Raw genomic sequence first — 26053 nt, 5'->3', positions numbered from 1 at the left:
TCATCCCATCATAGTTAACTCATATATAGGGCATCTATGTCTATGTACACTCCTTCCAACTGTCCTAATAATGACAACATTCTTAGGAGTTATAAGTACTATTTTACCATGTAGGAACGTAAATGGTTTAACCTTATTGAATCCTTTATGACTTCTCTTTCATGTTTACCTTTTTATTCTTCTCTAGAGTTTTATGTTTAAAACTCAAATTGTCTATTCAGCTCTGGTCTTCTCATTAGGAATTCTTGAAATATCTTCAATTTTACTGAATATTATCAATATTTTCTCCTTAAGTATTATACTCAGTTTTGCTTCATAGGTGTTCTTGGTTATTGTCAAATCTCCTTTGCCCTTTGGAATATCATATTCTAGGCCCTTTAATTCTTTAATGTAGGATTTTTTTTTCTATTTACAATATTTTTTTCTTGACATGAATTTGACCATTATATTCCTGTAAGTTTTCTTTTGTGGATCTCTCTTAAGAGGTAGTTGGCAGATGCTTTCAATTTCTATTTTACCTCTAGATTCTAGGATATTGGGGCAATTTTCTTTGATGATTTGAATTTTGCTTTATAAGAAGTTCTTTTCCTCAGTGGATTTTTGTGCCTGTTTTGCCATGTGGGCAATTTTGTTTATTTTTAATTATTTTCTGCAAATTTTTATTATTCCTTTATGAAGCTGGCAACTCTCATTTCATAATTTTTTGTAACACTCCTTCATTTTCCCAATTATTCTTCTACCACTCTTTATTTGATTAAAAAAATCGTACTAAAGCTCTTTTGGGGCTTGGGACCAATTCACATTTTTCTTTGAGGCTTTGGATGTAGAAGCTTTGACTTTGTCTTCATCTCCTAATTTTTTGTTTGGATCTATCCTGTTGCCATGGCGACCTTATAAGGTTAGTTTCTTTTGCCACTTGTTCATTTTCCTAGCCTGTTTCTTGACTTTTAATTTTATGTTAAATGTGGACTTTGCTCCCAGGATGGAGGGAGTACTGTCCCAAGCTTCAGACCTATCCTTCTCCTGTTTTCAGAGCTGTCTCTGAATGTCTATGGGTTTTCATTTCTTCCAAGGTGGTATGATCTAAGGAGAGGTGTGGTCACTCTTCTCCTGACTTGTACTGTGGTTTCGAGCAACCTTCTCAACTCTGGAGTCATGACCATGCTCTGAAATTTCCAAGATGAAATAAAAATTGCTGGATATTTTTTAAGAATAAAAAACTCAGTCCTCCTGCAGTCTCATGATTTAGTGTGCTAGTCTCCTTCTCACTCTGGGATTGTCACCTATAGTGGCCTATGGACAATGCAACTAAGTCTTCCATCCAGTGCTATCTTCTGACCAATTGTCTGACTCACCTACTATTTGTGGTCTGAGAGCTGCTGCTGCTGCTGCTGCTGCTGCTGCTGTTGCTGCTGCTGCTGCTGACTCTGATGAACTGTCTCTGAAGCCTGCCATTGCCAATTTGTGGTAGTCTGCACATTCTTTATTGGGTTCCATGTCTGACTACCCCGCTATGTAGATAGATCTTTCCTAATGACTTCCTAAATTATCTTTGGAGGGAAAGTTGTTTTACCTCAACTTTTTGCTGGTTCTGCTGCTACAGAATTTTATTTAAGGCATTATTTTAAAAAGTTGTTTAAAGAGAAATTTGGGAGACCTCAAAGAAATTTGAGTCCCTGTCTTTATTCTGCCATATTGTCTGATATATGATTTTCACAGTTAAAATTAACCTATGCATAAGGTAAATTTTTGCTGCTTGTTCCTTGGTGTTAGCCCAGCCTACATTGCAGTGAAAGATAGCATTAGAATTTGGGGAAAAAAAACCATTGACTTTTTTCAAATGAATAATACTTTTTAACAGCCTCAATAATATACAATTTCCTCCCAATGAAATAAAAACAAGATCATAGATATCTGAGAATGCCCTTGCTTCAAAGTCTAGACAGTAATATTCTTTGGTTATATGACATTCTTTCATGCATTGCCATGACCAAATTCATCACCTAGTGGTCAGGTGGTACAGTAGACAGAATTGGGGGAGGTGGTCAGGGCTGAAGCCAGGCTTGTGTTCTTGAGTTCAAATATGGCCTCAGACACTTACTAGCTGTGTGACCCATGGCAAAATCACTTAACCCTATTTGCCTTAGTTTCCTCTTCTGCAAATTGAGTTGAAGAAGGAAATGGCAATAGTTTTGCCAAGAAAACCCCAAATGGTGTAGTGAAGTGTTAGACACAGCTAACAAAAATGACTAAACAAAATGACCAGTTACTAGGAGGATGATAAGCTTCATGAATTTAAATTGGCTCTTGGATAGCAGATATAGTCTAGATAACAGTAATACAATGTGTATTAAATTTTATTTAAGTTCTTATTATTTCTGCATATTCAGCATTTATAGTAAAGCTTTTTTAAGCTTTAAATTAAAAAAAATTGACATGAACATATATGTGCAAAGGAAGTGAAATATGTGTCCTTATGATTTTAGAGCACTGTTAATGGGATTATTTTGGCTGACAGACACTTATTCCTTGTGCTAATGAGTCTGTCAAATCATATTAACTTGAATGTTGCCTAGTTAACTTCCTTGAGCTTTTTCCTAGTGTACTTGGCAGAAAGAAGTATGTGTACTGACTTAATTAAAAAAAAATTCCCATTGGGTTTGTTCATCCCTTCCATTTCAGGTTCACTGACCTCTCCTGTTGGATTGAATGAAAATTTAGTTTTAGTGCAGATCTGTTTGAAATTATAGAAATGGATAAAGCAAATATAAGAACATTAGTGTCATGCTTTGCTGTTCTGTATAAATATCTATGAATGTTGCCTGCTCTTAAGTATATGTTCTTTGAAGAGTTACATTGATGTAGATGATAATTGACTATAGATAATTCACCCAGTTTGGTCTTAAGACCTATGGGTGCTTAGCCAAGTCTCTGGGGCTTAATGAAATCTCTCCCACTGATGCCATCTGAGAGGAGAGAATAATAGTGGTCTCCAAAGTGAGCACCATCCAGTAGACTGATTTTATAGCAGTGTCAAAGTCTGATGGAATCAGGAAGTATGAACCTAAATTGGAGTTTTCACGCCAAGAAGGTCCCGAGTCTAGAAGGCCAAGACTACCAAAAGTTAGGTAGTCTGCCTTCCCAAGATTTTGTTATCTTATGGCAGTGATGATATATATATATATATATATATATATATTTCTTGCTTTTGTCAGATGCCTATACAGGCATGGTCTGTCTTTCCCTTTCCCCCATTGAGACTATGAGCTCAAATGCCATCCCTCTGCCTAGATTACATTCCTGGATCTAGAGACCTTGACTTGGTTGGGTAGAGTTGATGGACAAAAGTCTTTTCCAATGCTGGGATATCTGTGTAGTCCATAGTATGCTATGTTCTCCTTCTAATCTATTAGGTAATAGAGGCAGCTCAATTGCCTTCTGAGTGGAAAATATCCTGGATTATGTATTCTTCCTGCTTATACTGGCACATTAGATAGGGCATTGAGCCTGGAAGCAAGAAGGCAAGTTCAAATCCAGCTTCAGATTTTAATTTAATGGCTAATTGATTCTAGACAAGTCACTTGTTTGCTTCAATTTCCTCATTTGTCAAATGAGAAAACAGTACCTAACTTCCAGAGTAGTTGAGGGGATCAAATGAGATATTTGTATTAGGCAAGATATATTTATTCCAGTTCTCTTCCTCTTCCCCTACAGCCATAGTTATCAGTTATGGACCAGTACTGTGTGGTAGAGTAGATGGAGGTTGTCAGAGCCAAGAAGACTTGGATTCAAGTTTCATCTCTGACGTCAACCACCCTTTGACACCCCCCCCCCCCCCATTCACTTCTTAGTGCCTTAGGTAATTTTCTAAGTTTGTAAATTAAAGGTGTCCATCTGCATTGATAAGAGAGGGAGTTAGTTATCTCATTTCAAGAGTTCTTTATGCCATTGAAATTACAAATCCAAGTCTTATTCCTGATTCTAGTCTAGAGTCAAGGTGAACTTGAACCAATTTGTTGGTTTTTTTTTGTTTTGTTATGCAGCTTCATTGGATTTAGGCTGACAATGGAAATAATCCACTACCTCCTAATTCAATAGATACTAAAATTCTGAATTAATGTACCTTTGAATAATGATAAATATTTTGTAGAAACCAAGCAGTATTTATATTTCAAGCCAAACAGGGTCAGGAAAGCTGTTTTCTGATTTTCATCTTCATGTAAACCAGTTGTGATGTACTGAGAGAGAGGATATTATTTTGAGAACTTTATGAGCTCATTTATGACCCAGAGAATTCTGGATGGTGATGGCATAGCTCTATAATTGTGGTAGTCATAATCTCTCATTCTTCTTTTTAATGAGTTGCACCAAGACCTCAGTGAAGGGAGTAGAGGGCTAGAGAGACCCATTCTTTCAGTTTTTACTTGAAGACTAGGGCTAGAGTATCTTTTCTAGTTTAGGTCTGACAGCTCTTCTATAGATTTTGTGTATCCAGTAGTACTAGGAACTAAAGGTGGTCCTTGAATGCTATATTTTAGGAGACTGATGCAGCAACAGCCAACTGAACTCCAACATTAGTGGGATGAGGGGTGGAGGGTGGAGCAGTTTTTATTCAAGCTGAATACCTCACAATGTTTCCTCACTCAGATTTTCAAGGGCTTGGTCTCCTGTGTCACTTGTCTGAACCAAATTTGGTTGGTGCCCATTGAAAGTTTTGATTACCACTGGGGCAGCCATGGGATTTGGGTCAGAAAAGAATTTGTAAAGTTTTCAGAAGTCTTCAAATTCTCCAAAGCTGGGAGCTACAATACCTGGGGGCCCTGGCAGTTCTATCTAGAAGGACAAGAATAGGTGGGCTGTTAGATGGAATGGGAGGACTGGTTGGCCTGAATATGGGATGTGTTGGGAAGGGAAGGGGATCTCACTGTGCCCTCAGTCATTACTGGTAGCTTGTTTGGGTGATACTCTGTTTGGATACAGTATATGAGGTACCAGCTTGTTCTGGATCCCTGTGGCAGGTTGTCAGAATGCTGAGGGGTTCTCCTACAATTTCAACCATGACTGAAGGTTGGACTTGTTGCACACATATTGCCAGCTGAATTCAGGTAGGTTGGTAGTTGCTTCCTGTTTCAGTGGAGTTTAATGATCTCTGGTATCTATTACGAGGGGTCTTAATATTGTATGGCAAGGGGCTTGTTCCTTGTCTCCCACTGGTAAATTATTTTTAGGGTGTCAAACAGGCTCTCCTGTTCCTCATGGTGGGGCTATGTGTCAATGATTAAAACACTAATTGGAGCTGAGAGGCTTTTCCACTCTTTTACCTACACAAACAAGGGTGGGAAGATGGGATAAAAGTGAGTGTAAATCAGGGCAAGATTAGCAATCATGATTTTTTCGGATCATTAAAATCAAAGAGGCAGAGACAGAAGTCTTCCTTCCCTTCTTCCTTGCTCCCTCCCTCTCTCCCTTCTTTCTTTCTTTCTTTCTTTCTTTCTTTCTTTCTTTCTTTCTTTCTTTCTTTCTTTCTTTCTTTCTTTCTTTCTTTCTTTCTTTCTTTCTTTCTTTCTTTCTTTCTTTCTTTCTTTCTTTCTTTCTTTCTTTCTTTCTTTCTTTCTTTCTCTCTCTCTTTCTTTCTCTCTCTCTTTCTTTCTCTCTCTCTTTCTTTCTTTTCTCCCCTCCTTTTCTTTCTTTTCTTCCCTTCCCTTGTTTTCCCTTCCCCTTTCCCTCCTCTTTTTCCTTTTCCTTCTTAGTTATTAATATGTTTGCAGAAATGAGATTACCTCCTCAATGTTTAGGCTTCCCCCCACCACACACACATTCATTTGAAGGACCCAGTATATTTTTGATGAACATTATGGTTGGGAATTGATCATATGCATCTAATCTGGTTAAATACTTGTACTACTTATTATTGTCATTTCAGATGAATAAATATGTGTATGTATGTACACACATATACACATTTTTGTCATAGGATGTGTCTCTTTACAATATAATTTTTCCACTTTTAAAGGATGTATTTTTCAAATTCTTGTAAGATGTAATTAATGATGGAAATGTGGTATAGTAGTGCTGTACTTGGAGTTAGGAGACATGAGTCTAATTTGATTCTGCCTTTTACTAGGGGTGTAAATATGGGTAAGTCAGTTTACTACTTTGTAAAGTGGGAATATTACTAGCTAAAGTTATTCACAAAGTTGTTGAGGTGATCAATAAGATAATGTATTTGTAAAAGCATTCCTGAGAATAATATTAATGTCAGCTGTCATTATAGTTGTTATTATCTCTCTGAGCCTCAATTTTTCCCACTGTAAAATGAGTCAGTTGGATTTGATGATTTCTGAAGTCCATTTTAGCCTTTTCTTTCTACAATTCTATACTGTTTTTATAGCTGTTAACAGGGCATCCATAACTAATGTTTCAGAGTATTCTATCTTATCTACAATGGGCTTGGAGGGTGAGATCTCTAAGGAAAGGAAACAAACATTCTAAGGATGCTTGTGTTCTTGGAGGGCATAAAGAGGAGAGCTAGGTTAGTAAAGCAAAACCCTGGGAAGTTTAGGCAGATAAGCAAATAAATTCCATATCATAAACTATGGTAGGCAAACAGTGACTTGGGGGCTGAGGTAGAGAAGTGAATTGAGAAGGAAACTGAGAGTTTGGAAGGGTAAATACATGATCAGGAGCAAAAGAGACTCTAGAGGGGAGACAGTCAGGGCCATTAGCAATACTTGGTGCTGGAATTTACCAGCCAGAGATAGAACAAGTAGCCATGTTTTACCTAATGTAGGGCAATTCTTTGGTTACATATGTTGTGAAGACAGTGAAAGTTGGGTCCAGAGCTGTCTCTTCCGTATGAGGAGTCAGGTTAATCCCCTCATATGTCTTCAGCTTTAAGCAATCCATTTTTGAAAGAAGTTCATGAAGGGACTTGGGAAAAGGAGGGATAGAACCCAGTCAGAGCTAAAATCAAAACTAAACAAAACAACAACAACAAAGTCTTTTTAACTTGTATTTAGTAAACAATACAATTCTCACTTCCCTTACATCACCATCCAAAAGTGAAACTTTTCCTCCCTCTTTTTTAGAGTATATATGTAGAACTGAAAGGGACACTAGAGGTTGTCAATTTTCTAACCCTCTTGTTTCATAGAAGAGGACTTGCCTAGGGTCACACAGTTAGTGTCTGAAGTAGGATTTGAACTGAGTCTTCTTGCCTCTAAATCTAGTGCTATATCTCCTACATGATCTAGTGACCTCTTCACAACCAAAGTTAGAATGCTTATTGCTCCTTAGTGACTTCTCTAGTACCTGTCAGAGCCTGATATATAGTTTGTTTCTATAAATGTTTGCTAATTTTTTCTTTAACTCTTTGATGTGCATTTAGCCTGATTTCTTTCCCCTGTAGAAAAATATTAATGATATCCTCATATATGATTTTCTACAGGCAATTTTGTAACTTCATCTTCTCCATGGGGCTGACCCCTGTTGGAAATCCTACATAAAATGCCCATTAGTATTTGCCAGAGAATTAACTTATGCCTAGTGCCAGCTGGGTCATTTCATGTGAGAGTAGAACTTGTTCTATAAACCCATATCTTTTAATGAGTTAGCACCAAATGTTATCCTCATTTCCAATAATTCTGCTCTCTCTTTGGCATTAATGCAAGAATTTTTCATATATATTGGGCATATAGAAAAGTATGTACCTATCTCCTTCACTCATTCCATCAATATGACTTCTGGTGTTAGCAGTCTAAATAATTTCTGGAGAGGTAAGAATTTCCTTTTATTTAGTGAAGCCTTCCTTGAAAGCTTCATTGAATTCATTGAATCAATTCATTGAATAATACCTTTGTCTCTGTCAAGTCATGTAAAAACTATTCTTGGGTAGGGGTAGTGGTGGTGGTGATGGTATCCTTAGAGATTTAAAAAAAAAATCCAGATTTAGTATTAGGGAATGGAAGACATTTCTGAACCCACAATTCATTATAGTTGTTTGATATATACTCACTAACTGCTTCTGTCACTGGGTTTTTCCCTTCATATTTAAAAAACATGACAATATTTTTTTTCAGAGTAGCAATGTAAGGAGATCTTTCTATATTTAAAATACTCAGTCTGAATTTTTCTAGAGGACTTCATGTGGTTAACTTATTATTCTCAACTGTTCCCCTTACCCCACCACCATTGACTTATATAGTTAGCTTCTGTTTTTCCTAAGAAATTCCAACCATGCTTTATCATTTTTTTTATTAAATGGGTAATTAGGTAGAGCAGTGGATAGAGCGCCTAGCCTGGAGTCAGAAAGACTTGAGTTCAAATCTGTCCATATATACTTACTAGTTTGATGATCTAGGAATGGCTGCCTCAGGTTCTTCATTTGCAAAATTGGGATAATAATAATAGTGTGTATCTCCTGGGTTTTTTATGAGGATCCATTGAGAAATTTATAAAATGCTTTATAAACTTTAAAACACTATATAACTACTAGCTGCTGCTATTATTATTATAACTCCTGCTACTATTATTAGTTCTTTTTTCTTCCTCTTCCTCCTATTTCCATGACTACCGTTCTTGGTTATTATCAATGGGAGGATATTTGTTGGCTTTGTATTTTGGTTTCAGTATGTCCTACTATCTTTCAGGAGTTACTTCTTAGACACATTGGAATGTCCTAGAGAGTTATGTATTTGGGCATACTGCCCAGCAAATAAATAGAAAATCACATTACATGTAAAGCTTGTGTACTTACCACTCTGTTGTGCTTTGGGCACCCTTCTCCTGTCATTGCCCAGAGCTTTAAAGAGAAATGTCAGATTTGGGGTTTGCCAAGGTAGCCCAGAAACTTTCATGCCAAAGTTTGCTAGAACTTCATGTTAGACCATTTTTTTACGTCACCAAGCTGGAAGCAGGAATGCACTTTGGAATAGGAGTAGAGAGAGGAACAACTCAAATGATAAAGTGCCCTTTTGGGGAAGAGTAACATATTGATTTTTGGTAACGGATTTGATAAATGCATTATTTTTTAAAAAACCTTTACTTTCTGTCTTAGAATCAATCCTAAGTATTGGTTCCAAGACAGAAGAATAGTAAGGGCTATGCAATAGGGGTTAAATGACTTACCCACACAAAGCTAGGTCACAGAGCTAGGAAATATCTGTGGTCACATTTGAACTAAGGACCTGGTCTAGTCTCTAGGCCTGATGCTCAATCCCCTAGCTACTTAGCTGCCCCCTAGATAAATGCATTATTGATAATTAACAGATATATTTTGTGAAACTTAATATTCTCTATTCTTATAAATTTCAAAGATGTTCAAGACTCTAAAGTTACTCCAAGAAGACTCATTCATCTTGTTCCTTTGGAAAATGACTAATATTTTTATGAAGTTAAAAAGTAAAAAGTTCATAATGCTGGCTTTTTGATAGGAAGTTAGGAGGATATATAAAGTTAAATATTCAGTCTCCATCCTTTTCCTCCATTCTACTTCTTTATAATGACTTTAGAAGCTGGTTTGAATTTCTATTTGTTAGTAAACAATAAAGGAAGATTAAAAGAAATGGATTGTGTAAATTTTGCCTTACTGCGATATTTCACTAGGTTTCATCGAGTTATAACAATCATGTCATTTTTTTCATATGTTTTCCTTCTGTGTTTATTTTATGTAAGTGTAATCCTAGGCCTATTGCCATAGAATAATACTTTGCTGCCCAGCTCTGACTAGAAATGTAAAACATAAAACTATAGTGAACAAAAGGGATGAAGTGTTTGGACTTATTTCTCTTTCTAAATAAATATCAGTTGTTTGGATAAATTTCCCTGTTCTGTCCCACTACTGCTCAATTTTAAATAAAGCAAAGAACTGGCTTAGGAATATGAACTTGGGTTCTTTCTGTCCCTGACTTTTTATTGGATAGATTTTTATTGGATAGTAACTTCCTGTCTCTGTGTTGCAGTACTTTCAATTCTGGACCATAAAATGGTGGTGGTGGGGAGAAGGGGAGTTCCTCCAGCATGGAGCAAAGTATAATTTGACTCTTCTCACTCTCCCAAGCAGTTGTACATAGACCTTTTCAGATTATGGAGGGAGCATAGAATAGGGGATGTGGTACTAGAGTTGGAGGCATGAAGACCTGGGTTCAAATTTTGGACTTTGGACATTCCTTGGGCAGGTTGCTTGACCTCTCAGGCAGCTCTCTTGGTCTTGTGTCCTATAGATCTGCTGTTCACAGAGTTCTCCCCATTGATGAACTACTGGATTCATGATGTATTTGGGGAATACTAGGTTAACTATCTTAGAATAGCTTTCAAGGAGAAAAGTAGTCACAAAAATGTAGCCTGCAACCAAAGAAGGCAGTGCCTTTTCTTTGAATGTTGGCTAAGGGGTTATTTATAGGCAGCAGATGTATTTATAGCAGTATCTAGCAAAGTTGGCCCCTTCTTTGTTTTTTCTATTACCTAGTTGCCTTCCTGAGTCCCTGCCATTATCAGCCCTCTGAAAGGATTGCCCTCATGTATTCATTCTGATTCATTATACTCAAGAGATGGATCATTCCCCATTTATAATAGATATCCATTGCCTGGAAATACCTTTGTACTTTAAAAATAACATCCATAGATTTTTTTCCCCCCACAGATTCCCCAGAGAAGCAACTTGCCCTCCTAAAGTAATCCCACTAAGGTAACTGTCTCTTCTGCCTTTGACCTAGCCCATCCTAAGAAATAAAAACAACATTGCAATAATAGTGGATGGGCATTTAGGTGGCACAGTGGGTAGAATGCTGGGCATGGAGTCAGGAATACTGAAGTTCAGATTTAGCCTCAAAACCCTTACTAACTGTGTGACCCTGGGTAAGCCATTTAATTCTATTTGCCTCAGTTACCTCAAAATGAACTGGAGGAGGAAGTGGTAAAGCACTCCAATATCTTTGCAAAGTAAAACCCCAGTGGGATCACAGAAAGTCACTGAAAAATGACTAAACAACAAAAAACCCAAATAACAATAGATCATTCATTTTAGAGAGTGAAAACTTGATGGGGGATGGTTTTATTCTAACTCAAAACATATCCAAGTGGCTCTAGTAAACCTTATCTTTCTGAATCACAAGTGTCCTCAGCTGTAAATTGGGGATGGGTCTTGAGCTTCCTAAGGAAGCAGTATGACTCTATGGAAAGATGGTTGGATTTGGCATCAGAGAACTCTAGTTCAAATCCTGACTTTGTTGCTTAATACCCAGGTAACCTGGAGCAAATCGCCACTCAGCCTCAGTTCCTCATCTCTAAAAAGATGGAATTAGACTAGGAGATCTGTTTCTTTCCTGCTCTGAATTTGTGATATTATACTACACATGGCTGTTGTGGGGAAAGTGCTTTGTAATTCTCACTATTAAAGCAGAGGATCCTAGATAAGAGAAAGGAGGGGGCCCTAGAGGCCATCTAGTCCTGCCTTCTCATTTACAGATGAATGTGAATAGTTGTTATTGTTGATATGTTTATGTATTAAAAAGAACATTCTGTCCAGGAAGTATTTTAGAGGGAAAAAATATCTTTGAACTTTCTGTATACCATGAGAACAAAAAACCCTTTTGAATTTTGAACACTACAACCCTAAACTAGACCATATTTGTTCTGATAAAGTTTAAAGATGTTCAAGGCTCTAAATCGTTTTGCTTATGTTATCCTTGATTAGTTTTTTAGTTCCCTCGTCTTGCCAGTGAGAGGGGGTGCTCCGACAGGGCAGGGGACTTTCTTCTCCTTTTTGGTATATTTCTGTAGTTCTGGGGCATCAACATTCAATAAGAGGAGAGCCTCATCTCTCAGGCACTAGCAGTGTATGAGACTTCATTAATGTTCTCCTTCAGTGTAGCAAGGAAGGGACCCTGGATTCTTGAAGTGGTACCAGCACACTGAAGGCTCTAATATGTCCTACTAAGATGGATCCAGGTGGACTGTGTTGCCCTTAACCAGCATAGTTATGTTGGAGAAATGCCTCATCAGATTGGTAGCCTTTTAGGTCACTAACTGTATTATCAAACATTTATTAATTTTACTATTACTCTTGCCCACTATAGTCTAGGCAATGAGGATGCAGACAAAAATGAAATCTTCATTGCCCTTAGGGAAATTATGTTATACCAGGGGAAAATCACACAGACACATAGACACACAGACACACAGACACACACACACACACACACACACAGACACACACACACACACAGACACACACACACACACACACACCCACCAAATATATACCAATGCAAGATAATTTTGGGTTGGAAGCAGGCTCTTACAAGGGAGGTGGACTAGAGAATGGGTGGCTCTTAATCTGAGCTTTGAAGTTAGAGATTCTATGAGATTGAGGTTGAGGAAGGGATGCATTTGAGGCTTAAGAGGACAATTTATGCAAAGGCAAAGGGATTGTAAATGAAATGTCACATGGGAGGAGCAACAAAGAGACTCTTTGCTTGGACCACAGAATTATATGTGATCAGACTGGAGAGAGGTACATGAAAGTTAAGATATTATTAAAGACTTTAAATGCTAAACAGAATCACTGTAGATTTAGGCTAAAGGAAACCTTAGAGGTCCTATAATTCAATTTCCTCCATTTCACAGATGAGTAACTGTGATCTACAGAGGTTAAATGGCTTGCATAAGATCTTTCTTGCAGTATGTGCCAGAGATGGGACTTGAACCTATATCTTCCCAGCTTGAAGACTAGCTATTTATTCAGTGTGCCCTGCTGCCTCTTACATTACAGGTCACAACTAACATTTATGCAGTACTCTAAGATACATAAATTATTTTTCTCACAACAGTCCTGGGAGAACAGGCCATATGATTGACTTGCTATTGCTGCTCTTTCGTCATGTCTGGCTCTTCATGATCCTATTTAGGGTTATCTTGGCAAAGATACTGGGATGGTTTGCCATTTTCTTTTCCAGCTCATTTTACAAATGATGAAACTGAGGCAGAGTGAAGTGACTTGCCTGGGGTCACACAGCTATTGTGCCTAAGTGCCCATTATTTGTAATAATCACCTCCATTTTATAAAAACAATTTTGAGACCCAATAATGTACTGGAAAAATAGGATGTGCCCTGGGCATTACAAAATAATTCCTCACTTTACAAATTGTCTTAAAAGAATGATCTTTATGCATTAAGGTACCTTTCAGGGAGGATAGTCTGAAAATGAGTCAGAGAAACTCAAAGCTCAAATGTTAGTAGCCATGGCCAATTCAAACTCAATCAGCAATGAAGATAAAAAGGATTTTCATACTTTTCACTTGTGCTGCTTGCTGTTAGCTCAGAAAGCAGGAGTAACTTGCTTTTGTGAAATAAAGGTTTCCAGATAAATTGTGTAAATTGAAACTTTATTAAGCAAAGTATTTACAACTTCTGATAAGTGGCTACTTTAAAAAGTACCTCTTGCAATGTTGATTGTATTAGTGTAGATGTAAACCAGCTGATGACTGCAGAGCAAATTTTAAATTGCTACATAGTTATACTTTATAATCTGGTATTTCCTGCCATTAATGGTGCAGATGTAGCTATTGACACAGGAGTGGTATTTTTCTGCCATTTTTTGTTGATATTGAAGATCGCCCCTTGGAAAACTTACTCCATTTATCTAATTGTTTATTTGAACTATTTTTGTGTTAGCACTTTTTATTACTCTGAGAACTAGCTATCATTGCTACTTTATCTCATTTCACTGTCACTTTTTATGAACATTTAAGTCTTGGTTTAATTTAATGTAGTATTAGTAGAATAAGTTAAAATTAATTTATAATTGCTTTGGTTTTTATTTAATAATGAATTGCCAATATCATTACCACATCTTTTGACTTGGCGAGGATACTGTGTACTAGGAGTAATGTCTTTGTAAAGTAGCATATCAAGGGTGAACTCATGTATTTGGAAATGGAGGTTTAAAATTTTGGAAACCTTTTGGGGTCTGAAAAGTTTTCCACATGAATTATATTGTCAGCTCACTGAGGACATCTTTTTTCTTTTTCTCCTTCCTTCCTTCCTTCCTTCCTTCCTTCCTTCCTTCCTTCCTTCCTTCCTTCCTTCCTTCCTTCCTTCCTTCCTTCCTTCCTTCCTTCCTTCCTTCCTTCCTTCCTTCCTTCCTTCCTTCTTTCCTTCCTTCCTTCCTTCCTTCCTTCCTTCCTTCCTTCCTTCCTTCCTCCCTCCCTCCCTCCCTCCCCCCCTCTTCCCAGGCACTATCACTAGTCAAAGTGAATGCTTATTAAATTCATATTGTATATCTAAATGACTATAATTCATATCCTGAAGACATTAAATGCGTTTTTTCTAGGGAGATAGTCAAGAGATATTGAGTATTAATCAAAATTTTGTAAAATTGAAATACAGATATTAAAGCCAAAGACAGAAAGTAAAATAAGGATTGAGTATACTTGGTTTTGCCTTTTAAGTTTTTTTTTAATTGTTATTTTCAGTGGTGTCCTTTTTGGAGTTTTCTTTGCAGAGAAGTAGTTGGCCATTTAACTGAGAAAAACAGGATTAAGTGACTTGTCTAGGGTCAGAGAGCCAGTAGGTATCTGAGACCAGATTTAAGCTTAGGTCTTCCTGACTCCAGGTCCAGCTAAATATGTCTTAAATGAGGGGGCCTTTGGCATAGTGGAGGCCAGGTGGCATATTAAAAGGCACTGGGTTTGGAGTTAGGGAGATTTTGGTCCAAATCTAAACTTGGTAGTTTGGTGATATTGGGCTGATCACTTAGTCTTCTGCTTCAGACAAGTTCTCTAGGACTAAGGTATGAATTTTTGAGCAAATTGAATAACAAGAGTTCTCATGCTAGGTGTTCCCCATGTTATGAAATCACAGGTTTTTCATTTTTTAACTACACAAATCCAATGATTATCAAGTCAGCAACAGGAAATATTTTCATTTGGAAATTAATTTACTAGTTTTCTTTATGTAAACTTCACCCCCCCCCCCCCCTTATAAAGAACAGTCAGTAGAATGTGGAAGAGAAAAGGCAACTAAGGTGGCCAGAAGGGACCGAGCAATTGACTTGGAGTCAGAAAGTCCTAAGTTCAAATCCTGCCTCAGATTCTTCCTATTTGGCCATGGCAAGTCATTTGACCCATCTCATTCATAAAATGGAAATAATAGCACCTACCTCCCAGGGTTGTTGTGAGGATCAAATGAGAAAAATATATACACAGCTAAGCGCACCTAGGTAACTGAGTAGATACAGTGCAAAGCCAAAAGTCAGGAAGGACCATTTTCCTGAGTTCAAATATGACCTCACTTACTAGTTGTGTGACTTTGGGCAAGCCATTTAACCTGGTTTGCCTCAGTTTCCTTATCTATAAAAAGAGCTAGAAGAGGAAATGGCAAACCATTCCAATATTTTTACCAAAAATTTCAATCATACCTGACCAAAACAAATGAACACTATCACCACCAAATTCCAAGCCTAAAGGGCTATATAAATGCTTGCTATTATTAGTTATTAAAAGATATTTGTAATATTGCCTATTGGAAAGTATTGTTGGCTATAATTTTATGTTGCCTACAGTTTAAAAAGAAACCTCATGCAAGATAGAGCCCTAGGTAAATTTTCTATATTTTTGAAAATCGTTTTTCCAGCAGGTATTCCAGGCTTTTTGTGTGGTAAATTGACTTAGAAAGAGAACTGGAAAGGGACCTCAGGGATCTTCTAGTCTAATCTCATTTGATAGTTGGGGAACTGAAGTGCTGATGGATTATGACCAAATCTAAAGGTCTCTTAACTCTCACTTGACTCTGCTTTCTGTTCTAACAAGCTATAGTTCCAGTCCATACAAACCAGGATCTTCCTCTTTGAGGCTTTGGATTTTGATGTGCTTATTATTGTAGAATTCTACAAAAAAAGTTCGGTATTTTGAATTTAATCAACACTCTTTTAGTGCGAACCAAAATTGACACTATTTTCTTATTAAGATATTACATTTCTTCTAATGGTATAAGATATTCATTCTCCTACACAGAAACAAATTCAAATTTTTGGATAAATTTCTTTTTATTATAAATTTCCAAGAAAATATATAAATATGAATATCTGTGAGATTAAGTGACTTACTCAGGGACACATAACCAACATGTCTTAGAGGAAGGATTCAAGTTTAGATCTTTTGGCTCTGAGGCCTGCTTTTTATCCACTATACCATGCAATATGGCAGATGTGTACATGCCCCCACATACACAAAATGTTCCTAGTGTACTTCTTACCTCTTTAAAGTATATTATATTGGGGCTCTTTCCTGGTAGTGATAGCCCCCCCTCCCCCTTTAGAGTTTTTATTTTCATTTCTGGAATAAAATATCTTAAGCATTTTTATTCAATTCATGCAGTACAAATATTTCATGTGAGAGAAGCTGACAAGGGTTTCTATACTGACCAAGCCATAAAACAAACATAGTGTCAAGTAAATGCAAGAGAATTATTCCTCTCTTCCCAATGCTGAATAATGAGATTGCAGCAGGCCATTAAAGGGGTAAGAGGCCTGAACACATATCTTCAGGTTTTGTAATGTCAATTTTTGGTTTTCCTCCCTTCTGTTAAGAAAATAGTTGTTTTTGGGAAGCTAGATGGCTCAGTGGATATAGTTGGGAGGACCTGGGTTCCATTCTGACCAAAGATACTTCCAGCTGTGTGATCCAGGCAAATCACTTAATTCTAGTTGCCTAGCCCTTACATCCCTTCTGCCTTGATTCTAGGACAGAAGGTAAGATTTTTTTTAAAGTTGTTTCCAAAAAATATTAGAAATAAGATCTGAGAAAAATTGTAGCTATCCCAAGAGAAGGCAGACTCTTTGAGGACAGGTACTTTTTTGTTTGTTTGTTTGTTTCCTTAGCATCTAACTAGACATATCACAGACTCCTGATGAATATTTCTAAGTAATGTGATTAATAGTGACTACTATTTTTTAATAATGAAATGCTATAGCTCAGTGATAAAAGAGATGACTTTAGAGTCAGGAAAGGGATTCCGACCTTGCCTTTGCCTTATAGAGCCTCTGTCACCCTTGGTAAGCCTTAATTTCTTTTTAATTTTTTTAAAAAACCTGTACTTTCTATCTTAGAAACAATACTTGGTTCTAAGGCAGAAGAGTAAGGGGCTTTGCAATAGGGGTTTAATTTCTTAAAACCCCAGGCAACTCTCTAAAAAAATCAAGTTTATGAGCAGGTTTGCATTTACAGCAGAAGACCTTTTCTTACCCTAAGTTCCCTATTCTATAGCAATGGTTCTGTCCAATTATTTTCCTTGCAGAGTGATATTTAGTGAGTCTAGCTAGTAGTGAGTGGGTACATATTATTCAAGTCACTATAATTAGTAGTAATGAGACCTTCATTAGAATTGTGGGCATGTCAGGAAGTGATTTATGTTAATTTTGATTTTTTTTCCCCCCAGGATCTAAAAACAGAACTAACAAAAAAACAGTGACACAAAGCAGAAAGAATGTTACAGACCAACTTGATATTGTGATCCTAACATAGGCTTTGATTAGGGGTTTGGTGTTTTTTTGGAAGGGCTTTAAGTCTAGGAAAGTTTGGCTGCAAGACAAGAATAATGCCATCAGGTTATTATGTTGTCTTTCTCTGTCTGAAATGCGGCTTAGGATGTAACAGATTCAGAGAAGAGGGATCAGTATGTATTTTTGCTGGTCTTCATGAATTAGTCATAACCCCTTGCAACACTGAAGGAAAAGACTCTCCTCATGGCCCTGATGAATCAGGTTTCTCCATTGTTAGAAGACTGGCTGTCAACTTGAGTTTGCACCCTTTCTTCATTTCGAGACTCAAAGTGTTTAGATTTGAATGCAGATTTTGAGGTATAAGCAGCATTCAATAAGACATTTCAAAACAAGCCATCTAAGATGATTCATTTGGACTCATTTGGAGATGTTCTTTTCCCCCTTGTAGCACATTTATGGTAACCCTCCCCCACCCCAAAAACCTTTGATCAAAAACTCTTTTCAGTCTAGAAAGTCTGTGTGTGTGTGTGTGTTTGTGTGTGTGTGTGTGTGTGACCAATCAAGCTTTGAGAGAAATAAAAATTTAGTTGTTTCTAGAACTCTTCACAATTTCTGTTTCCACAGAGCTGAATTCTGATTTCTCTCATCCTTTGAGAATAATTCCTTCTTGATTTTCTTGCTATGGAGGTGCCCTCTGTCAAGGCAGATTCCGACTCCTCCATGCTGCCTTTATCCTCTGTGATTCTTGCTCATATCTTTTCATAAGTTGCCCATTTAAGTATCCATCTAATATTTGGTTGATCTTTTCGTCCTCCCCCACTCCCCACCCCCAGACTTCTTTCAGTATTTCAGTGATAACTTGAGTCTTACTGTCATTTTTATTACATGCCTAGCCCATATCTTTTTTTCCTATCATTTGTGCCCTCAACAATGACTCTTATGTTGCTTCCTAAATGTAAGTGATTGAAACTTGCTGGAGCCTAGAATATAACTATGCTCCATGTCTTTCCCAGCCCTTTCAGTTAAATTTAATTTTTATTCTTCTGAGATCTTGACATTCCATGATTCATGGCTATATATAATATTACCAGGAAGCTGTTGGTGTCAAAGGATGAGCTCCTGTGATAGGGAATTGCTTAAGGTCATTGAAAAGGATACAGACAATTAGTGAATACACATTAGACTCCTACTGTGTACCTGGAACTGTGCTAATAAGCACTGGAGATACAAAAAAAAAAAAGTAAAAGACCGTCATTGCTCTCAAGGAGTTTACATTCTAACGGGAGAGACAACATGCAAACAACATGTATGTGCAAACAAACTATAGATGGGATAAGTTAGAAATAATCGATACTGGAATGTACTAGAATTAAGGGAGATTAAGAAAATCCTGTAGAAGGTTTTTTCTGGGTCTTGAAAGAAAACCAGGAGGCAGAGATGAGGAAGGAGAGTGTGAGGGACAGCCAGTGATAATGAGCAGAGCTGGGAGATAAAAGAGTATGGTTTCTGAGAAACAACAAAGAGGTCAGTGTCATTGGATCACAGAGAATGGTGATGTGAAGTTGTTTGTCATGTCTGATTCTTTGTGATCCCATTTGGGGTTTTCTTGGCAAAGGTTTTGGAGTGGTTCGCCATTTTTTTCTCCTGCCCATTTTACAGATAATGAAACTGAGGCAAACACAGGGTCACACAGCTAGTGAGAGAGATGCTATGAAAGTAAAACCAACAAGTCTCCATAACAGATTAAATATGGGAGATGAGAGGGAGTGAGGAGTTCAAGATGTTATGCATTGTGAGCCTTAATGACCAGGAAGATGGTGATGCCCTCAAAAGTAATAGGGAAGTTTGGAGGGTAGAAGGGACATTGCCAGGGAATGGACAGTTGTGACTTTGGGAAAATCAAAAGTATATTCAGGGGACAGTGAATAACATCATTTGGCTCATGCAAAAGATTTAGAAGTTGGAAATGACTTTACAAAATTAAATGAGCATAATTAAGGGTAAATTGGGAAACTGCTTAGAAAGCTATATTCTAGAACTTGGCATTGGAGTCAGGATAAGCTAAGTTCATGGTCCTGGTTCTGACACATTATGGCCTTGTGATCATGAGTAAACTGTATTAACCTTAAAGTACCTAGACAGCTTTCAAAGAATATAAGTTGTAGTCCAACTTTCTGCTTGGCATTGGTGGAGGGGATATCCACAAGTGGAATGCCACATATTGGTGAAACCACAGGTTATTCCTGCTTCCAATTCCTAGAGACTGACTGAAATAAAACTGGTCAGACATATAGATCTAGTCTAATCAAGTTGTCACCAGCATGGTCATTTTCCAGTTTCCCACTCTAAACTGTTTGGCTTCTATTTATTTTGTAGGAGATATTTTGATTGCTCAAAGTTTGTTAGCTAAAATGAATTCCTACTCTAGATCCTAAGAATTCTAGAATGAGTCTTAGTATATTAGCATAGTAATTTGGAAAGTACCTTTGAAGTTTATTGAATCCATTTTAAGTCACCACTATAGGCTTCCCTTGGACCTTTGTAGAATCAGCCCACAACCTGCAAGTTTCAGTACCATTGGAATTGCAGTGTTTCTTAGACATCTGATCCTTACTCCAGCCTTGCCTTACTGGCATCATCAAGGAGAAGAGCAACCCTTATAGAAAAGGTTCTGCAATTCTTCCCCCCAACTAATCACAGCTGCCAATGACCTGCCCATGACGGACCAGACAAGCCAGTCTTAAGTGAAGTGACAAAGTTCCTTGACAGAGAAGTGGGAAACCCGTGAAGAAGTGCAACTCGCCACCTACTGAAGGTGTCCTAGTCCCCATTTCCTCAGTAGCCACAACTAGCCAGAAGAAAAACCTTCTTTTCACTAAAGTTCTTTGCATAGCCAAATGGCCCCATATCAGAAAAAGTTTTGATTTTATTAATGAAAATGATAGTAAAGATCACCATCTGCTTTGCTGTCACATGGCCTTTTCATCTAAGTTATAAATGAAGCTTCCTCTGTATTGTCTCTTGCAACACCTTGAGAGCAAATATCCTGCTTTTCTATTTGTATTCATAGAACTTAGTACGTGTCAGACACAGTAGATTCTTAAAAAGTATTTTCTTCCCCTCCCTCCCTCCTTCCTTCCTTCCTTCCTTCCTTCCTTCCTTCCTTCCTTCCTTCCTTCCTTCCTTCCTTCCTTCCTTCCTTCCTTCCTTCCTTCCTTCCTTCCTTCCTTCCTTCCTTCCTTCCCTCCTTCCCTCCTTCCCTCCTTCCCTCCCTCCTTCCCTCCTTCCCTCCTTCCCTCCTTCCCTCCTTCCCTCCTTCCTTCCTTCCTTCCTTCCTTCCTTCCTTCCTTCCTTCCCTCCTTCCCTCCTTCCCTCCTTCCCTCCTTCCCTCCTTCCTTCCTTCCTTCCTTCCTTCCTTCCTTCCTTCCTTCCTTCCTTCCTTCCTTCCTTCCTTCCTTCCTTCCTTCCTTCCTTCCTTCCTTCCTTCCTTCCTTCCTTCCTTCCTTCCTTCCTTCCTTCCTTCCTTCCTTCCTTCTTCATCCTATTACATTTTTTGTCAATTTCTAATTGCAAGAAACTTTTCCCTTCCATATTATTGTGCTGAAGTGTTGTAGTAATAATAAAAAATGGCTTAGGTTTCTCCAAAGAACCCTATAAATAACAAAAGCTGTTTTTCTAAGCTTGTCCTCCTTTAAGTTGACTTACATTAGCTTTTGAAGAGTTCTACCATTTTACATCTCCTTCCCCAACTCACACAGATATATATTTCTTGCCTTTCAAAAGTTTACTTAGCATGTAGTAGAGGGAAGGAAATATATTTTTATACCACATCTACTATGTGACAAGTCTTTTGCTAAACACTTGGCAGGCTACATTTTTAATTTTCATTTTACAGTTGAGGAAACCAAGGCAAACATAGGTTAAGTGACTTGTCCAGAGGTTAAGAGTCACACAGCAAGAATATTTCTGAGGCTGAATTTGGTTTTAGGGTTATGAGATTCTAGCTCAGCACTCCATCTACTATGCCACTACCTGCCTATAGTTTTGGGCTTTAGCATAAAAGTTTTTTACAATAATGAATTCAAACCTTAGAAAGAAAAAAATACTTTTTACTGGGACTGGGAAAAAGAATCATGTCCCTTTCCCTTTACCTGCTTCCCAAGAGGATTCTGTAACATCATGAACATCAGTATTTTATATCTTAAGAATATAAAACAGTTTGGGATTTTTTTGGGGGGGAAGGGGAAGATACAGTTTTCTTCTTCTTTTTACAGCAGATATAATAACTATTGTCAAAACTTGTTTTTGATAATGTTATTTCAACATGATTGGGTTTTGTTTGTATTCCTATCCTATGCATTTAAAAAAAAAAAACCAACCTTTACCTTCCATCATAGAATCAATATTGTGTATTAGTTCCAAGGCAGAAGACAAGTGGTAAGAGCTAGCTAATTAGAATTAAATGATTACTCAGGGTCACATAGCTAGGAAGTGTCTGAGGTCAAATTTGAACCTAAGACCTGACTCATCTCTCTGCTTCTCAATCCATTAGTCACTTAGTTTCTTCTATTTGTATGTATTTTACTTTATGCATTTGAGAACAAATGCACAAAAAAAAATTAAGAACACATGTTTTAGAGAATATTGCTTTTATAGATTGTTGTGGAAATAGGAACTGGCTTGAAAAGAGCAATGTTTTTAAAGTACGAGCAAACATTCTCCATTGACACTGTATGATGCATGATGATTGCCCAGTCATTCCCACTGATCCCCACTGTTTGCAGAACCTCCTGGCCCTAACTTCAACACTGATTGCTAAAAACCTTGCAAATAGTTTCTCACTTCTTGATTTGGCCCCACCAAAGTCAATTCTTTGCCCCCAGCCTTTTTACTTTGCTTACACCTTTGTAGAATTTTTGTTTCTCCTGCTGTATTTTTTAAAGTCCAGTTGGTGCTCCCCTGGCTTCATCATCTCCTTGAATTTCCAGGAGTTCTGAAGGTTTGGGTTGTAATGAGCAGCGAATAAATGTTGGTGGACTTGCCTTTTGACATTTATTTGCAAATAATTGACATTATTTCAGTATATAGTTGATGAGATAATCTCTTAAGATTTTTCCAGAACCATGTGACCTTGTAGAAGTCTCTTAACATGTTTAGGTCTGTTTTTTTTTTCTTTCTGAAAAGTGAGGATATTTGACTAGACAGTTTCTATTGTCCTTTCCATATCTGATACCCAGCAAATCAAATCTTAAATAATTTAACTTCATGATGACATTCATCTAAAGTGGGGATGTGAGAGTTTTACTTTGAATTTTTTCTTTTGCTTTTATTTAGCTTTTTCTTGCAATTTCTCATTTGTATTCCTTAACACATCTGCTTGTTTTTAAAAAACTCTGACCATTTGACTTTGAACATTATCAGCCCCAAAACAGAAGAGTGGCAAGGACTAGGCAGTTGGGCTAAGTGACTTGCCCAGGGTCAACACAGCTAGGAAAGATCTGACAGGGTCAGATTTTGAACCCAGGACCTTCCATGTTCAGGCCTGGCTCTCTGTCCATTGAGCCACCCAGTTGTCCCTATATAATACATCTTAGGCAACTGCCCCACCTTACATTTTGGGTTATTATTTAGTTATTGGAGTTCCTAAGAGCTTTATGTGACTTATTAATCGTTCTCTCCTCCATTTTCTGGAAACCAGCGACTTGTATTTAAAACAAACAATAAAAACTAGAGCTTAACATTCTCAGGTGCAAAATGCTATATTTGACATTTCCTAAAAGTTTAAATTTGAAAAGTGAGCACAGGAGGCTTTTGATTTCTTCCTTGCTGTTAAATATGGCTCCACTCTGAAAGTTGTCACCAGGTAGACAAAGGTATTTGTAGCCAGCAACTAAACCAAGCCTGTATGGTACATTTCCCAAATGTTTGTTCCCATCCATTCACTAGATAAAGATCGGGAAATTAGTCCTTGCTATCAAGTAGCTGCCATTTTGCCTGAATCATAGTTTCTAGGCATACTTTCTCCATGAATGATGCTTGCTCTAAAATTTTAAAAGGACCTTGTTTATTAAAATAACTAAGAGTTTCTCGATATTAAAAAAAAGAAATAGTAGCATAGCATTTTTAAAAACAGGATAAACAGGCGGCAGCTGGGTGCCTCAGTGGAAAGGCAGCCACTGGAGATGGGAGGTCCTGGGTACAAATCCAGCCTCAGACACTTCCAAGCTGTGTGATCCTGGACAAGTCACTCAACGCTAATTGTCCAGACTTTATTGCCTTTCTATCATAGAATGAAAACTTCTTATTAATTCTAAGACAGAAGCTATGGGTCAAAAAAAAATAGGCTAAATGATTTTAAACTTTATCAAAGTCTTGCCAGTTATTGTGTAATCCAATACTAGTTTCCACTAATGCTTATATAGAACATAATAAGTCTAAGTGACCCTTGAGCTTTTTTCCAGCCTAGATCTTCCCAGGATTTTCAGCACTATTTGCAGATATAAAAGGCCCACAATTCTTTCTTCTACTATGACTTTATCTGTGTCTTTTCCCCACTATTTCTAGGAGACCGCCTTCCCTGCACATTATTCAGCTCAGAGTTTTTCCATTTCCCCCTCTTCCAGGACAAGATTCAGATGGCATATACGTGGCTTTGTTCCCATTGTTTGACACCCTCACTCCCCAATGTACATTAAAAAACAAAACAAAGACCTAGGAGCTATTCTTCAGTCCCTGCTAGGTGATGCAGTGTAAAAAGTGCTGGCCCTAGAGTTAAGAAGACTCTTCTTCCTGAGTTCAAATCTGGCCTCAGATACTCACTAGCTCTGTGACTCTGGGCAATTCATTTAACCTTGTTTGTCTCAGTTTCCTCATCTGTAAAATGAGCTGGAGAAGGAAATGGCAAAGCACTTCAGTGTCTTTGCTGAGGAAATCCCAAAGAGTTGGGCATGACTGTAAAATGACTGAACCACAGTCAGAAGAAAGACTTTTTCTCCAGTAGACTTTGCTCACTTAATCACCGATATCTGGATATTTGCATTTTGGTTTTGGGGTATTTGGAATTTGATTCTAGGTGGCAGAAAGTAATGGAAAAAAGGGGGCCCCCATTCTGGGGGTACTTAATAGAGGCAAGGTGGTTCACTAGAAATTACACTGGCTTTGGGGTCAAATCCCACCCCTGCCAATTACTATGTATGTGACTATAGCTATGCCACTCAGTCTCTCAAGACCATATCATCTGTAAAATAAGGGGATTGGTCTAGATCGCTTCTGAGGTTACTTTTCTTTCTAGATCTATGATCATAAGTTAACTCACCAGTCATATTTCTACTGGCTCTCTTACTTAATGATGACTTAAGAATGACTTAAACAGGCATTCTGCTCATGTGTGAACCTTGAAAGAACTGATTCTGGAATTCTGGAAGTCCACTATAGTGGCATATTTTTCTGAATTCCTAGAAAGCTCATTTGAAAAAGAGACCCCTGGGGGAATCCCTTATTCTCCATAGATATTTGGAATTGAAAAGCAAGAGCTTAGGAAAGCCACATAGAACTCTATGTTCTCCTAGAGTTTCTGGGAAGCACTTTCCACACATAACCTTGACCATAAACTCCGATGATCAGAACAGCTCTACATGTTAAACATTTGGCTGGGATCTGAAAAAAATTATGGGTTGTATTTGGGGGGAGGAATGGGGATGGCAAAGGGTGATCTATCAGAGAAATGATTTTAGAATTCCTATTTCCCATTAGGATCCATAGACTCACCTCTGCTCTGCTGAAAAGAAGAAAAAGCTTACAGCGAGGCAAGTGGTTCTCTGTCTTGGAAAGGGGCATAGAGAGAGCACAGGTGCTGTTCTAGAACTCTGACAACAAAGGAAGAAATTAACCACAGAGGAGGAGAGAACTTACTCTGAGATGTTCAGCAAAGATGAGCAATGAAGTAAGATTTGGTGAAATTCTAGCAGTAGTAGGAAAACGGCAGTCTCTCAAATTTTGTTGACAGCCTTCCTAACAAGGGTTTTGGTCCCAAGAACAGGGACTATGTCCTTTTGGTTAGGAATCTCCTTATATGTAGTATGTCCTTTTTTGTCTGACATCATTGGGGAATGAGGTGGTGTGCATAAATGAATTTTCCAGAGGACAGAAGTATGCTTTTTCCCCCCAAATTATTAAAAATTTAATTATCATTAAAATTTAATGAATTTTTGACTGGACTTGGGATTTTCCAAGTGGAAAGGAGCTCCCAGGATGGTCTCTGCAACTTATAGTCTTGAGAGTTGCCTGAGACACAGAGATTTAATTAAGTAACTTGCTTAGGGTCATGCCAATTTGTGTCAAAGGTGGGACTTGAACCCAGCTTTGTAGCTCTGTGTGTAACCCTGAAACCATTCTATCCCTCAATTTTTTAGCATTTTAATAGAACTCTTTCTCAAATGGATTATTCACTTTCCTGTCTTTTAAAAGAGAAAATGGAATATAATTTAACATTTTCTTGATGACCCAGGGACACCTTTAAGAACATCAGGCATTGTGCTATGCCAAAATATCAAGAT

The 26053-nt window shown here is 37.7% G+C and overlaps 1 protein-coding gene and 1 long non-coding RNA gene across 9 annotated transcripts in view; one reads left to right on the top strand and one right to left on the bottom strand.

Moving 5' to 3' along the window:
• The window catches only part of CCNY (cyclin Y), a 306063-nt gene that overhangs the window by 138557 nt on the left and 141453 nt on the right, over nucleotides 1-26053 (top strand). The window contains exons 1-3 of one of the 8 annotated variants that reach the window (XM_056800011.1): nucleotides 4590-4851; nucleotides 5019-5105; nucleotides 25251-25303. The exons of 3 other annotated variants lie outside the window; for them this stretch is intronic. The gene's annotated coding sequence lies outside the window, so the exon portion shown is untranslated. Of the gene's footprint in view, nucleotides 1-4589; nucleotides 4852-5018; nucleotides 5106-25250; nucleotides 25441-26053 lie in introns of those variants that run through there. 4 more of the 8 variants (XM_056800014.1, XM_056800010.1, XM_007504714.3 and 1 more) reach the window with 4 other exon arrangements.
• Nucleotides 1424-25354, bottom strand: LOC103092058 (uncharacterized). Its single transcript, XR_008912392.1, has 4 exons — nucleotides 25266-25354; nucleotides 8756-8922; nucleotides 4124-6930; nucleotides 1424-2697 (listed from the first exon to the last, which is right to left on the bottom strand). It is a non-coding gene; the product is annotated as an uncharacterized LOC103092058 (long non-coding RNA).

Source organism: Monodelphis domestica, chromosome 5, assembly GCF_027887165.1.
Source record: "Monodelphis domestica isolate mMonDom1 chromosome 5, mMonDom1.pri, whole genome shotgun sequence".
Lineage (NCBI taxonomy): Eukaryota > Metazoa > Chordata > Mammalia > Didelphimorphia > Didelphidae > Monodelphis > Monodelphis domestica.
The sequence above is the reverse complement of the archived record's forward strand: the minus strand, read 5'-3'. Positions and strand labels throughout refer to the sequence as shown.